At 34.6% G+C, this 17,246-nt stretch overlaps 1 protein-coding gene across 15 annotated transcripts in view; it reads left to right on the plus strand.

The window, feature by feature from the left end:
- il12ba (interleukin 12Ba) overlaps positions 1-17,246 on the plus strand; it is a 160,590-nt gene that overhangs the window by 118,870 nt on the left and 24,474 nt on the right. Inside the window, exon 1 of one of the 15 annotated variants that reach the window (XM_087280385.2) lies at positions 15,304-15,542. The exons of the other annotated variants lie outside the window; for them this stretch is intronic. The gene's annotated coding sequence lies outside the window, so the exon portion shown is untranslated. Of the gene's footprint in view, positions 1-15,303; positions 15,543-17,246 lie in introns of those variants that run through there. 15 annotated transcript variants of the gene reach the window in all.

Genomic DNA, 17,246 nt, shown 5'->3' on the forward strand with positions numbered 1-17,246 from the left:
TCTATTTTAATGATTTATAACTATGCCTAATGAATTAGTAGTAGATCATGAACAAGCAGTTAGTAGAATACTTACTAAAGACTTTTTAAGTATCAGTTAAGAGTTTATATATTTTATTAGGATGTTATTCTAGTTGCAGTTATTCTTCATTTATTAAGTGTTAGTAAATGAGGAATAGTTGCAACTTTAGAATAACTTCCCAAAAACATACACAAGCTAATAACGGACACTTAACTAATATATTAACTCACACTTTACAGATCAGTTGTTCATAGTTTGTTAACCGTCAAATACCAGTGAAACTTTGTAGTACTTTTCTAATGAAATAAATGTGTATTTATTTTGTTTTCATGTTTTGCACAAAAATGTTTTAGGTATAGTTATAAATCATCAAAATACAGTTACCAATTCATTTATAACTTGTTAACTAACAGCTTGTAAGTTATCTATTGGCTATCTATAGGGCACAGTTATAAGTAATTAACAAACTATTAATTATTATTTAACAAGTTATTTACAATTTATTGACTAACAGTTTATTAATGATCCATTGACTAGTTATAACGAATAGTTATTGTATAGCGTAACCAAGTTCTGTTTTAGACATACTATGTGGTAACTGGTTTTCGGTTTGCACCTTGCGTTAAAGCACAAAATGATAATAAAAAGAGTAACTGCTATTATCAACTCTGTTATGGTTTAAAAGTTTAACAACAAGTTAAACAACAAGTACAACAGAATCAAATGTTCACAATTTAACATTAATTTAGATCAATGATGAACTCGATTTACTGTAAACTATAATATATTTGTTCTGTATCATTATTCGATATCATATAATGAGTCTAGTGGTATATTTCCAAAGCCATTGGTGTGATTATTGTGCTTTTTTGAGCAGTTGGTTTAACATGTGCTTGCTTACATTCATTCATATTTGATCATTTTACATGTAAAGATACTGATCCATCCATTCTTTTATTTCATATTATTACCAATATATTTTAATATTCATTTATTAATTGTCAAGCCTCAAGAAATAGTCTGCATCAAAAAACAATGTGAGTGATTATTCCCCCATCACTTGTCCTTCAAATAAATAATTCACACATTTTAATTTTGGAACAAAAGTCCTTTATTAAATCCGAATCACGAGAGGTGCTGATGAGATAATTACATGTGTTTCTACATTATCTGCGATGCCTTATGAAACATGAATGGAGACGATAATGAAGGGTTTTTACCAGGCCTCTAATTATGAATTAGGCCGAGAGATCTAAAATAAACCATTCTGCATTGCACAGCTTCCATCACAGACACAGCTAATATAATATATGGCATTATAGATAGAAGCGCAAAACCGTAAAAGGCAATGCGTTGCCTCACATCCAAATAACCCACTATTATGGTGGAGTCATTTTCATAACATCCCTAAATATATGTTTTCTGAGAGAATGTCTGACTCCATAATGCAAATTCTATAATGCTGGGAAATGAGCTTCAATGCTTTGGGGCTTAAAACAGTGTAGACAATTGTGAAACGTAAGGTGAATTAGTACTATGGGGATCCGATAGAATTTATAAACTTTTTAATCAAAGTCTTCGTGTGATGCCACAATTTTTGCATCATTTAATGTACTTATGGTCAAAATAAAATGGATTGCAACTGACAATTTAGAGCCATATCAGGGGGGAAAATGCTCTAAAGCACATAAATTGGCTCAATGGACATTGGACTGACTGAAAGTAAATTGATCTCATCAAGCCATGGAATTGCAATCAATTCAACCACTGAAAATGTGCTTTTCTCATTGATTCTGAATCACATTGTAGAACAAGGAGCAAAGTCAGTTCTCTGAATGTAGAGATTATTTTCTTCTCGGCTCTGAAACTCCCACAGCTTTCCATATACAGAATGCATTGTGTTAAAGCTATTTTGCATATTTCTTTTATACTGTGCACTGTGTCCAACACATTTACATTGCAAGGGGGAAAGGGACTGAAAAAAGCAACATCATCATTCACACCCATAATTGTTTACTTTGTTGTTGCGAATGCATGCGAAGGCCTCTGTTAATTTGCATGTGATGGCCCCATGAAACAAATATAATTTCATGAGTCATAGTGTTTTTTAACGACTTGCGTGGTAATATGACAGACAGGTACTGTAATGTAAAAAGACGTAGCTGTGTTAAAAATAAAATGGTGGAAATACTGGATCTATTTACCCAACATACTCCTTGTGAAAGTAGAAAGTATAATTGCATAAATCACAATAATGTTTTATTCAAATTAGTTATGAGTAAAATTAAGTTGCATTCACAGTATATACATACTTTTCTGTTTGACGGAGAGATGATTTTTTTCAACACATTTCTAAACATAATGGGTTTAATAACTCATTTCTAATAACTGATTTATTTTATCTTTGTCATAAGGACAGTAAATAATATTTGACTAGATATTGTTCAAGACACTTCTATACAGCTTAAAGTGACATTTAAAGGCTTAATAAGATTACTTAGGTTAACTATGTATGCAGGTTAGGGTTATTAGGCAAGTTATTGTATAACGATGGTTTGTTCTGTTGACTATCAAAAAATATATATAGCTTACAGGGGCTAATAATTTTAAAATGTTTTAAACAAATTAAAACTGCTTCTAGCCGAAATAAAGCAGGTAAGACTTTCTTCAGAAGAAAAAATATTATCAGACATACTGTGAAAATTTCCTTGCTCTTTTAAACATCATTTGGGAAATATTTCAAAATAAAAAAATTCAAAGGGGGGCTAATAATTTTGACTTTAACTATGTATAAATAGATATATGAGAAATATCTCATGGTAAGCAGTGCAATATGGCTATCGATATTTATATCGGCACTGGTGGGAAGTGTGCATTGGCTCAGGCTCCATTTACACTAATACGTTTCAGTTTTAAAACGCATACGTTTTGCTATGGATATGCCATCTGTCCACACTACAGCAGTAGATTTCGAGCGTCGAAAATGTAGCATTTTAAAAATGCTGGAGAGGCCGTTTTCTTTCTAAAACGCTGACATCTGAAAATGGAGGCGGGGCTGCAGACATTCTCCTATCTGATTGGGTCTTTTTCCTCAATATTAAGTTGCCTACACACAGTTCAGTCTTGCATCCTCTCACTTGTAAGTTCAGCCTTCGCAAGTTTGATATGGAAAATAGTCTCTCGAGGACATGTTAGGTAAATCTTCAAAGGAAAGTGTACTTTATAACCTCATTCACATCATTCTGGCTACGTTGTTTCACTTTCTTAGCAATAAAAGGAAAACATGATTTAAGGAACTGCTATTTTCATTTTGATATTAGCAACTTAACGGACAGCAGAAATGTTGAGGCGCGATGTAGCTGCATATTTATATGAGCGTCATCTTCACTGTATGCACATTTATAACAAAACGGAGACTATAACATTACTGCCTCTTTTAATTTTCATTGAAAATACGAAACATAGCCTCTGTTTCGCTAAAAAGTTTTGATAATCCAAAATGGCCATTACAACAGTATAACGTACAATAAGTTTATACATTATAGGAAATAAAGGCAAGCAATCAGTCAATATACATAATGTACATGGTTACATTAATTATTAACTTATTTTTTTCACTAAGCCAAAACACTTACCTGAGAACAAGTAATAAATTTAAAAAACCAAAGTAGGAGAATATGTTGTTAGGTTAAGACAACAAGATGAATTAAATATCATGTTTAACAAATATAGTGAGATTAGATCCAGTGGTAGATCCTTGATAAACAGACCGACGTGCACAACTGTCATCTGGGTAGATATGCTGCAGTGCAGAGTAAGTGTGTTCAATGGTGTGGTGTAGAAAGAGAATTGTTCAGAAACACTAGTGTGGATGCAGATTGTTTTCATTCTAAAACGCTGTTTTAAAACTAAAATGTACTGGTGTAAATGGGGCCTCAAAGCTGTAGGCCGAGTGCCTTAGTGGTCCCCATCAGTGCCGATATACAGCCATATTGCACTGCTACTCATGCAGTTTTTGTCGCCATATTGTGGCGCAACGTCTTTTGCATTTTCTTTGGTCTGTTCAGACTATGGAGGCCGATGGTGGCCGTTGCACTGAATCTCCAAAATGATAAATATATAAAATAGGCACTATCCTTTAAAAAAAAAACGCATAGTTGCAATCGAAACAACTACATTCTCGACAACAAAAGCCTCAAAATTACATGATGCAATATTTGTCAAACTGTAGTGAGTTTATTGATTTGCTCTATCACTCTATGTGGGCGGTGTAATAGAGAAGGGTGAAGAGGCTGTACAAGTGCATTTCATGAAGAATATTGCACGGCTATCAGCCAATCAAATTCACAACCAGGCTGAACTGTTGTATAAATAAACATACATATTTATGCACAGGGTGCGAACTACGGCAGGTTTGGGGGCATGTTCCCATTAATAAACCCTTGATCCCCTCTGAAGGATGTCAGAACAACATGTGTGAGGGTGTCAGCTCTTTGAATAATGGGAATTATTTTGCACTGTTATGTCTTAAATAATACTATTACAAATAAAAATAAAGACACAGAATCCATATAAATGTACATTTAACCACCCCTAACAGTGTGTACATGATCACACCCATGCTCATTATGCTGGAAAATATTCAGAGAGCAGATCAGCTAGCCAAGTGATAGATATCTTGTTTTAAAGCCATATTTTTTTAGATAGTTTTTTTATCTACATTTACAGAAGCTTAAAAATAGCCTAATGTAAAGTTAGACTCATATGTATTTTAATAGATGCCTATGCTCACAAATAGAAGTTGACATCACAGTATTCCATCATCTGCCCTTTATTTTATATAAATTAAATAGATCATCTTCCAGAATCACACGTCTGCAGGGTGCGAACGTGTTTTAAAATCCTCAAAATTTACTTCATATTCATAAATTTACTTACATTCAAACCAAAAACTTTTTGCATTTTGCAGCTGAAAAGTTGAAAATAATATATTGAATTGCATAAAATCCGACTTTTCAACCCAAATATGAACTTTCCAGAAGGACTCAAATGCACCAGTAAATGTGCAAAGATAATGAATTTGTATAAAACAAACAAACAAAAAACATAGCAACTAAAAACTTGCTGGAAATTGGAACATATGCAAACATAAATAAGGAAATACAAATTAAAAGTCCATGAAAACAAATTCACGCAGGCATAACATGACAGCTCGGGGTCTGAGATAATATATTCAAAACATTTTACTAATATTTCTTCAGTACAAAAACTTGAAATGTAATTTAAATGTCACGCTGAGCACCTTAAAATTCAAAGAAAAGCAAGAGAGTGTTATTACAGCAGGCCAGAAAGCAAAAGAGTAAGAGAAAAATAAAGACAATATTTACTGCACCAAAACAGAAACACTTTTAGCTTACTCAGTGTTCCTCCTGAATACTGGTGTTAAAAGTGGACACAGTAGGAGAAAACACAGCATAACACTGCAGCTCACACTGATATCATTGTCTTTTTAGACGTACAGCTGAGCTGATGCTGACTAGACTGATTTTACAGTACTTTATTATGTACTATTTTAAGTGTGTGTGAAAATAGAGTAGCATGTGTTGGTCTTTCTGATCAAAGAAGCTGATATGACAAATTAATCTGACTGTTCACTGACCCTGCAAAACTGATGCCGAAGGATTATTATCACATGCTGTGATCATTGCTGCAAGGAAATCATAATAGTTGCAGGCAGCCTTTTTGTATTTAATTTTATTACTTATGATGCAACTGAGTCACAAGATGCAGTGCAGGCATTTGACTTCAGGCTAAAGTTCTTCAAATGATTTTCGAAGGCGATTTGAAATATCTAAATTTAATTTTGAGAGAGTGTATGAAACATTTTATGACTAATTGACCTTTTTTCTGTTTCATGCTAGCAATATCTGATGGGGAAAAGGCATTCATGAAGACTTTGATCTAATATTAAATTTCAGGTGATTATAAGCCATACAGTAGCTGCTCCAAAGGCGCAATAAACCGTAATGAGAAATGGTATGAGATGTGTGTAAATAGAATTGAAGAAATGTTGAGAATATATAATAATAAAAATCATTAAAAAAATTATAAATAATAATAATAATAATTCCTTACATTTATATAGGGCTTTTTCTGGGCACTTTACACAATGGGGGAGTTGATCTCCTCATCCACCACCATTGTGCAGCATCCACCTGGATGATGCGACGGCAGCCATTTTGCGCCAGACTGCACACCACACACCACCGAGGAGATAGAGTGATTAAATTAATTATATAAGGAGGGATAGGAGGCCATAATGGACAGAGGCCAGTGGGCAGATTTGGCTAGGATGCCAGGGTTAAACCTCTAGTCTTTTTCGAAGGACATGCTGGGATTTTTAATGACCACAGAGAGTCAGGACCTCGGTTTAACGTCTCATTCGAAAGATGGTGCTTATGAGCAGTATAGAGTCCCCGTCACTATACTGGGGCATTAAGACCAACACAGACCACAGGTTGAGCGCCCCCTGCTGGCCTCTCTACAACACTAGCAGCAACCTAGCTTTCCCATGTGGTCTCTTCATCCAGGTACTGACCGCTTAGCTTCAGTGGGCAACCATGTGAGAGTTGCACAGAGCTAGCTGCTGGCTAATAATGTAAGGGTAATAAAGATAATAGTTAAATAAACCAGACTCTTAAGCCGCCTTTCCACTGCACACAACAAATGACAATCGGCAGACCAGAGTCATACATTTCTAATGGAGAGTAGTCCGGGAGCTGCGTGGAGTTACGATCATATTTGTGTGTGGAAAATTCGGACCTAATTTGAGCTGTGGATCCGTGATATTTGAACTCCTGCGACTAGACCTTACGCAACCGAATGAAATGTATTCCAGTGTTGTCCAAGCAGGTCTGTGCGCGCGAGATGACAACTAGGATTTTTTTTCATATTTTTTTTTTTATTAAAAATGTCTATATTTAAAAAGCCGACGCAGTGGCACAGTAGGTAGTGCTGTTTTTGACAGCAAGAAAGTCACTGGTTCAAGCCTCGGCTGGGTCAGTTGGCGTTTCTGTGTGGAGTTTGCATGTTCTCCCTTCGTTCGTGTGGGTTTTCTCCAGGTGCTCCGGTTTCCCCCACAGTCCAAAGACATGCGGTACAGTTGTATTGGGTAGGCTAAATTGTCCATAGTGTATGAATGCAAATGAGTGTTTGTGGATGTTTCCCAGAGATGGGTTGCGGCTGGAAGGGCATCCGCTGCATAAAAACGTGCAAAAAATTTATATTCATTGATGAATAATAAAAAATATAATTTTTTAATGTTGTCTCCATATTCCCTCCAAAATTTTTAGATGTCTATAAGTTTCTATTTATTTATTCATTCATTCATTCATTTATTCAGGCATGGTAAACGCACAGAGAATAAAGGCTCTTGCTTTTGCACTTCTTTATTTTGGAAAACTCAAGAATCAGCTTTTCTCCCATGGCGCATGACAAAATTGATAATTCTGTGCGACTGCCACAAGGGAGCGTATTCCGACAGTCGTGTCCATGTTTTGTATGCAGTGAAAAGGTGGATTTACATTAAACGGACAAGATGCGCTTCAAAATTGCTAGTGTGAAAACACCCTAAATCCTCACTAAGGGCATGTACAGTACACTGGTATTTTAATAAATGGAGTTTTTCATGCTTTTGATTTAAAAAATCTTCATCCACATCAAAACGCAAAAGTGCACTGTGATATATGGTAAGAGAAAGTGGCATGAAATTACTTTAAAAACACACCAAACGGGGAATTATAATTCAATGCATATGTGAGAAGAGAGGAGGATTACCATTCCACAGTGCAAACGATGTGGAATTTGCCTCAGTAGTGTCTTCCACATTTGGTGTGAACCCAGACATGTTGACCAATCAGAAAGAAGAAAAAAAGCGATGTCAAGGAGCTTTGAGTAGGAGTAGCAGGAGCATCTGTTTCGGATGCCTCCTGGATGCCTACCTAGGGAGGTTTTCCAGGCATGTCCCACAGGGATGAGGCCTCGGGGAAGACCCAGGACATGCTGGAGGGACTATGAATGAAAATGAATGAATGAACAATGGCGTCATGAGGTGAAAACTCTGGTTGTAGTGTCCACATGATCATAGTGTGTTATGGAAAATCTTAACCCTGGTCTAAGTTTTCAGAAAGGTTTTAGTTGTACTTACCTGATACTCAGCGAAACACCGTTACTCAGAGAAACTGTGTAGAACATGTGGACAAGGCCTACAGTAAATGCTTATTTTTTTGTGGAACTAAAAATGACAGCACAGCACAGATGTCAGACTCAGTTCCTGGTGGGCCGCAGCTCTGCACAGTTTAGTTCCAACTCTAATTAAACACATCTGATCAAAATAATTGAGTCCTTCAGGCTTGTTTAAAACAGTACAGGTAAGTATGTTGAAGTTGGGTTGGAACTAAACTGTGCTGGACTGCGGCCTTCAGGAACTGAGTTTGACACCCCTGATCTATTCACCTTATTCTCCCTGTACAAGCGGGTGCAGCCATTTGAATCTTTTTTGGCTCAAGACGTCCGGTCTCATTCACTTCCATTCATTTTTAGACATTAAAAACAGCTCATTTTGATGCTTGATGTTGCAAACTGATATTTTCCTATGATAATATTTTATTTTGTCTGTATAGTCATGAACACACTTGTTTCTAGCAAGCAGTTTGATCGTTTTCTGCAGTTTATTATTCCTAGTCTTTGCTCTCATAGGAAACTGAATCGGAATTTCTAAAACAATCGCAAAAATTGAGCGCACTTCTGCATTAAAGAATAAGTTCTGTAGCATTGCTACACATAATTAATCAGCAATTGAAAACAACAAATTGACTATTAAGTTTAAACGTTTTAATAATAAAATCTGCTACTGATGTTCTTATATTAATCAATTAAATAATTAAAATAACAGCACTTCTTCTACACAAACACAAATATTTAATTTGCCTTTTCAAAATATCTGTCACTTTGTCTCTGCCTGGAAGTCGGATCAAGTTATTTGGGTAAGGAATGCATGGGAAATGAGATTCATGTGTGTTTGTGTGTTTACAACTGGCCCTACTGGAGAACAAGAGTTGCTTCTCTTACTCATTCTGATCGACAGAAGTTGAAGGGCATAAAAACATCTCTAAGGCCGTGTCCCAAATGGCACCCTCAGGCCTCGTGCTCCTCCTCCACGCTCCTGCCCCATATGGCACCCTCAGTGCTTCCATTTATCCTTCATATTTACACTATCCACATCTTTAAGCTATAAGCTAACCATCCGCTGTTGACATTTGGACCAGGGCTCATGGGAAATACACAGGGGGCAACGATGAGCACACTACAAATCCATGTGTGACTAAAGCCAGGCTCACACTATGTAATTTTTCCAACATTTTGATTGTCTAAGAAAAATATTGAAAATTAAAAAAAGATTCCAATAACCCTAGGCTAAGATCATTGTAAACATGCGCTTCAGTGTACATTTTCGTGAAACCTCAAAAAAAACGTTCCTCATCATACTTTTTGACTGCAGTTTCTAAGTAAACTGAACCACAGGCAGCATAGCAACAACAACTTTTGTTCCTTATCATGCTTCTGATAATTAGAGAGACATTTATCTTTTCACAACAACAAATAAATACCACAAAACAACCTAAAAGTGTCTATGATGTGTTTGCCTCACCATGGGGTGGACTGGGACATCATTTTCACCCGGGAAAAGTTATAAGCTCAGGCTGCTGAAGGCGAGATTGGTAAATTAATGGGGGAGCTGATGGGTAAGGAAAGTGAAGTGCCAGGGGGGAGGGAGATTATTGAGCAATAGGTAATTGAAGAGTGGGGGTGAAGTGGGGCTGGATTGTTGAGCAGTTGGTAAGTTAAGCGGGGGCTGCCATAGTTAGTTTACTCTGTCACTTTCTACGATGTTGTACTTGGGATGCAGAGCGCTTATAGGCTCGAATCAAATAAAGCAGGTTTTCACAAAATAGTTAAAAGCAGTGTAAAATGGTAAAACTATGTGACCGTGATGCAATGTTTTTCTTACATTTGCTTTTGAAAACACTATAGGTTGGGTTTAGGGAAGTGTTAAGTCCCACTTTCTCATGGACATGTGCAAGAAGGACATGTAAGTGACATGTTCAGTGATCTCTCTTCAATCATAGGAGGAACGTTCTAAAAATACCACCAAAATATGATTAAATAACATTTAAATACATAAATTAGGAGAAAAATATTTACATTTCTACATAAAAACTGTACGAGTATAAAAAACAATAATGTATCTTAAGTAAGGTTTTGCTAAAAGCTGGTCTACAGCCAATCAGGATGCGGAACACAATGCACTGTAATAAAGAAAGGCATGTCAAAAAAAAAATTTTTGTGAAATTGCGAGGCTGTGAAATGTGAACCGCGTTATAGCGAGAAACCAGTGTATAACAAAACGCAGCCAAGTAATATATTTTAGATTCACAAAAGTATGGACAACGTCCAAATCTAATAGATTTGTCACTAAAGCCTGCAACAAAACATACCTGGAGCAACATTTATTCATCCATTCATTTTCTTTTCAACTTAGTCCCTTTATTAATCTGGCATCACCACAGCGGAATAAACCGCCAACTTATCCAGCACATTTTACATAGCAGATACCCTTTCAGCTGCAACCCATTACTGGGAAACACTTATACACTTTCATTCACACACATACACTATGAACAATTTTAGCTCACCCAATTTACCTGTACCGCATGTCTTTGGACTTGTGGGGGAAACCAGAGCACCCGGGGGAAACCCACACGAAACTGGGGAGAACATGCAAACTCGACACAGAAATGTCAACTGATCCAGCCGAGCCTCAAACCAGCAACCTTCTTGCTGTGAGGCGACAGCACTACCTACTGCGCCACTGCATCGCCCACCTGGATCAACATATTATTATTTTTTTTTTTTTTTTTTTTTTTTTTTTTTTTTTTTTTTTTTACAAGAATGTTGCCTGAAGCATGTATTTTCAATGAACCTTCATGGGTTATATGATAAGATCTATAATCTTTGATCTCAGTTTAGACAAGTTCACACATACAGCTGATTAGTGGCCATAGCAAGTTTTTCTCAAATGAAGTCTGTGTCAAAAAGGAATCAATTTGTAAATAGAGAGCTCTGGATAATACAAATTTTAAGTTTTATGAGATTCCTCATTCTAAAGCATTGGCATAGAAAGTACAGATAGGGAGAATTGATTATTGAAATGCTAATTAATTTTGTATGTCTTTCATGACTTTCATTTCAATCTATGATGTAAAGCTCTGAATACGTGTTCTAACATGTGTCCATTTCTTGACATGTCTTGATTGTCACTATGGGAACTGAGATATTACAGTTTGGCATGAAGATCATGTTCATACAACTTGACAAGTTTCAATTGTAAAAATCACGTGCTGTGCTTAAATGGGACACCCTGTGGTTATGGTTTCGGTTCTGTTAAAGGAAATATTACTCATAATTACTTTTTCCAGAACACTGCACCTACTGTTGCATGTTGTTCATTGAGCTCAGATAGCGGATGTGTAAAACATACTTTAGGAGATCCAGCTGTTGCAACGCCTACTTGGATCTAATAATACAGTGACCTGCTGCCCTCCATCGATTGAGAAAACAATCTCGGAAATCTAAAATGACTAGTGGGAAATCCTGCAGCCCACATCAAGTGCATTATTTGGGACCCCTTAAAGTTTGTAGCAGTACCTTTCTGTTTCTGTTAAGTTGCATTATTGTTTTCCCTAATTTATGTAACTAATTTATTTATTTAAATGTTATTTGACCATATTTTGGTGCTATTATTACATTATTTAAATTAAATTGTATTCATTTGTTCGCATCACTTATACTAACGCGTTTGTGCATCTTAATAATATATTTAAGTCTTATTTTTTAGTTTATAGATAGGATTTTTTTAAAATGTATTTAATTATAAATGTATTTAATTATAATTATAAATGTATTTGTAGTATATAAATGTATTTAAATTATAATTATAAACCATTTTTTCACTTTGTGTTCATGCAGCCCTGTTTGAAAACCTCTGATTTTGTTTGGCAGTTTGTACATTTATTAACTGAAAGAGGTACATTTCTGGCTTTTTTCCCCTGACAGTTTAGATTTTTTTTTTGCATTTTATTAAATCAAATGTCTAATATATTTAGCTCATTTTAATGAAAAATGGGTTAATTTAATCAAATGGTAAACTTGTCAAACTTTTGTCTGAACTCTAGTCTCTGTTCAAGGTATTCCAGATAATGTACATGAATCATAATCGCTGAGTTTTACAATAAAAAAAGATGGAAACTGCAATTATCACTCAATGCCTGTCCTTATCTGTTAAATTGCCATATGAATGAGCTCTGAAAAATCAAACTTCTCTCACTTCCCAGGTTGTTCTTGATATATAATTATCAAATCCTTTGTCACCTTGTACACCTCTCATTTTTGTTAGAGTATTGATTTCCCACACCTAATACCCAATAAACGCCTCTGCCATTTTTAATATATAATGGTTTGATCAATTCCTATTTCAATAAGTTGCAGAGAAACAGCTACATTGTGTGTTTTCCAGGAAAGTCAATATGTCCCTTCTCCATCAAGCTGTGTTTTTTTAGGCTATATGGCAGAGTGTGATAAAAAGTTGTTTTTTATTTCTACACACCATATTTTACAGCACAACACACCTCAATGACTTTCCACCTTGGCAGAGGGAGATACACGGTGAGAATTTGCATTTTTCAAACCTGCCTGGAGTCTTTTCAAAACTTTGTTGTGCAAAACATTTAAAATGTCCCGCAGGCATAATTTTGAAGTTTTGTGATTTATTTTCCTCTCTTCTGTGAATTTTCATACCTTTCTTTCACTGCAAAAGTTGCCAAAATAAAGCTATAACATATAGAACTGTGGAAAGAATAAAGACTGTGTCCCAATTCGCATACTATCCATACTTAATAGTATTTGAAATTAGAATAAGAGTGTCCCAAATCGTATCAATTCGCCAAAGGTTCCCGGATGCTCTACTATTTCCAGTAAAAATTCAAATGCTGCGTCTGTGTGTAACAGAAGAGTGTGCAAGTTCTGGGACACACTACTTCCTCGTGAACAGATTGTTATGTTGCTTAGTTATGAGCCCTGTCAATCTTCCACACATCCTTCACATTTCTGTCATATTTAATTTCCTAACTTATTGGAGAAGCAGCAGCAGGATTATCTGCCATTTGTGAGTCTTTCATGCAAAGAAATCTCCTCAGGTCTTTGGATAATATGCATTCAGAGGGTAATGTCCAAACACGTTATTAGGTAAGTTCTGTATTGCTGTTGCAGATGAAATAAAAAAACGAAAACGTGATTTAAATATTTTTCAGTGGGCTAGATATTGATTAACAGTCATACAAACATCTTTACTGAAGCCTCTCTGAAGGTTGGTCTCGTGTGTTCATCATGTTTGTAGTTTATTTGCACTTTTCACTCGCATTTGTAGTTTCAAAAGAATTTGCGTCTAACGCGCAATGTACTATGGGGAATTTCAGCAGTTAGAGTATGGACGGTTCTACAGTTAAAATGTTTACCAGAAATAGTAAACCATCCGGGAACCTTTGGCATACAGAAAAAGTACATACTTTTAGGGCGTAATATAAGTATGCAAATTGGGTCACAGCAACAATTTTGCACTGGATTTACAATTTATAGTGCATTTTGTTTTATTCTGTAAACTACTGACGAATTTTATTTATTTTTTATTGAATGTTTGATAAACATTACAAACAAATGCCATCAATTAATCAACAATCAGGGGTTTTCAGTCGTTTAGCCTAAGACAAGTACCAAGTTCTTCATTAAAGTCCTTGTTCGTATTGCTTTTAATTTTTTTATGATCCCTTAATACAGTGATTCCCACTTCCAAAAACTTTCTTTTTTTTTTTTTGCCTGAGAACCCCCTCTCCTTGGAAAATATTGTAAGGCCCCCCTTCACATCTAATGCTATTATCGCTCAAAGGTTTTTTTCAGGTTGTATCGCTTAAAGGTATGTTTGTTACTATATCTAGATATGTTAATGCACAAATAATAGCCTGATGTAAAACATAAAAGCAAAACTTTGTTGGGCCTTTTGTATTGGTTGCAGTTGTCTGCAAATGTCTTATTAATTTGGACAGCCTCATGCATTCGTTAGCAAGAACTTTGGTGCAGATAATGCACTGTGGCTTGGTCAGGGAATCTTAGCTTTGAGAAAATGCAACAAAACTATGGTTCAGGCAACTATCTTGGTATTTCTTGCATTAAGTGTTTTCTGTATTGCTAGTGCCACGACCAGAAATGTTTGGAGCTTCCTCACCTGGGTCCAGTATGCTTGAGTTATTACTAGCTGAAGATAAATCAGTGAGACTTTTTTGTGGAGGGTGAATTACAAATTTTTCATTTTTTTTGTCCGCCAGGGGATAAACTGATCTAAGGCAACATACTCTTTCTTCTAATTGTCCACACTGCTAAAATTATTTTTAAATATGACCCCCCACAGAGCATGCTGAGCTTGCCCCCTTGTGGGCCTGTTGGGAACCGCTGTCCTTATAGACTCAAAATACATTTTCAATTTTAAATTTAGAAAAAAGGTTTACACTTACAAAACTTGCTTTTGTAAATATGATATTTGGCCAACAAAAAAAATAAGGTTTATAAAATAAGTGTTATTTTCCTTTTTACAAATCTGCCTTTACATAATATTTTATAAAATCAAGAACATCACACCAAAATGTCCTTGAATGAGGGCGTTTATTTTTAGGTGCCACTATTCACTTGTTAAGTTCTGACGTATGTAATAATGTTTCAGGTTTTGAATATTAAAGAATATTAATACCACACATTAAAGTGAATTTCATAAAAAATCATGGTGTCAACTTTTGACTTTCATAATCAACTTTTGACTTTCATTATAGGAAAAGCAAATACTATGGAGGCAGATGGTTACAGGTTTTCAACATTTTTAAAATTAAATTCTTTCGTGTTCTACAGAAGAAAAAACCTCAAATGTTTGAAACATATAAAGAGTAAGTGATGACAGAGTATTTATTTTTAGGTGAACTATCCCTATTTATTTATATATTTATTTTTTTCATAGCCGTATGATCTGTCCCACTGCAGTAGTATCACACAGCTTTCCCTGCTCCCCATCCACATAATTGTCATTTTTGGGGGGTGAAATATCCCTTTAAGGAAGTACAGGGTAGGCTGCTTCAATGCACTCTAGATAAGGTTGTTTTACTGAGCAAAAAACCATCAGTGGTGGTCTGCTCTAAATATTTCCTCAGCAAACCAATACCATTTTTCATTCTGTCTGCACCATTTGAAGCACAGCAGCCACTTTCTTGGCCTCTATTCCTGGACAAACCCTGAGGCTCACTGTAGTGCCAATCTGCTTATACTCAACTCACATCATGTCATCAAATCATTTTCAGCAAAGCTTGGTGAGAAACATGGCTGTTTTCTGTACTAAATGATTGCAAGTTTTACCATATTAAGTTAATCAAAGTGTTCGTTAAAGTTTGTTTTATTTATTTATTTATCGTTTTTGCTCTTGTGTTGTAGTACGTGATGTCATTTCCTCACAGGTTTACGTTTAGTAGCACACTGACAAATTAGCAAATTGGCAGTCGTTTGTATAAAAAAACTGATGTTAAATAAAGCGAACACATGTTACTTTAGATATAAGTAAATGCAAGTCCAGCTACATTACCCACAGAGCAAAGCTTTTACAACAAACAAAATGAACACGATGACTGGAATCTGAAAAACACTTTAATTAGACTTTAGCGGCACCTGGTGGAGAAATAACGAATGCGATTGTCGATAAACACACAGTGGCATAAAAATTGAAGCTTGACATGAAGTTGAAATGTGATTCAATATAAAAACAATTTTCATTTAGTGTAGTCTGCTGTAAGGGCAAAGTGGAGCACAAACTAGTTGTAATAAATTTTAGATATGTTAGCAAAACTATGGTAATTGGTACAGTACAGTAGCATTAAAACAAAGATACAAATTTCTGTATCACATGGCCCCTTGACAATAAAGGCACCCACATGAAAAAAATAAATTAAATAAACACCACGATAATTAATAGTAAATATAGGATTTTTTAACCATACTTGTATTAATCTGTTGTGTTAATTTTAAAATTATATATATATATATATATATATATATATATATATATATATATATATATATATATATATATATATATATATATATATATATATATAATATATCTATTACTTGAAGTTATGAAATTATTAGACCCCTTGCATATTTTTCCCCCAATTAATTTTTTACGGAGAGAAGACACATTTCAACACATTTCTAAATATTTTTTATAACGCATTTCTAATAACTGATTTATTTTATCTTTGCCATGATGACAGTACATGACATTTTACTAGATATTTTTCAAGACACTTCTATACAGCTTAGAATGACATTAATAGGCTTAACTAGGTTAATTAGGTTAACTAGGCAGGTTAGGGTAATTAGGCAAGTTATTGTATAATGATGGTTTGTTCTGTAAAATATCGATAAAATATATGTATACACTACCAGTCAAAAGTATAATAATAATAATAATAATAATAATAATAATAATAATAATAATAAAAGCAATAATCTCTGAAGTAAAAATTTATTTGAAACTACATACAATAAGAAAGCAGTTGTTTAAAATTTTAATAAATATTTAATAATTTAACAATTTTCTTTTACATATAAAAAATGCAGCCTTAATGGACAGAATAATTCTTAAAAAAATAAATAAATAACTGACCGCAGGCTACAGTGTAAATACATGCTTTGCCATAAAAAAGAACTAAACTAAAAAAAGAACTTGAATTTCACAAATCCCTATTAACATGTTAGGGGAGAATACTAAATACAATAATATAGTGAAAGTCAATGTAAACATATTGTAAAAATATTAATAATCTATTTGAAAATTTGTATTGTGCAATTTTAATAGTGTGCAAAAACGTTTTATTCCTAAAGATATTACGGAACTCTTATTTAATGGATAGAACTATTTAATAATTCATTTAGTTTAAATACACCAAAATATTGCCTATGTTCACAGAGAAATGGATTAAAAAAGGGTGGGTATTATCATTTATGTTGATCATCTT

This window comes from Danio rerio, chromosome 14 (assembly GCF_052040795.2).
Source record: "Danio rerio strain M-AB ecotype USA chromosome 14, GRCz13ab, whole genome shotgun sequence".
NCBI lineage: Eukaryota > Metazoa > Chordata > Actinopteri > Cypriniformes > Danionidae > Danio > Danio rerio.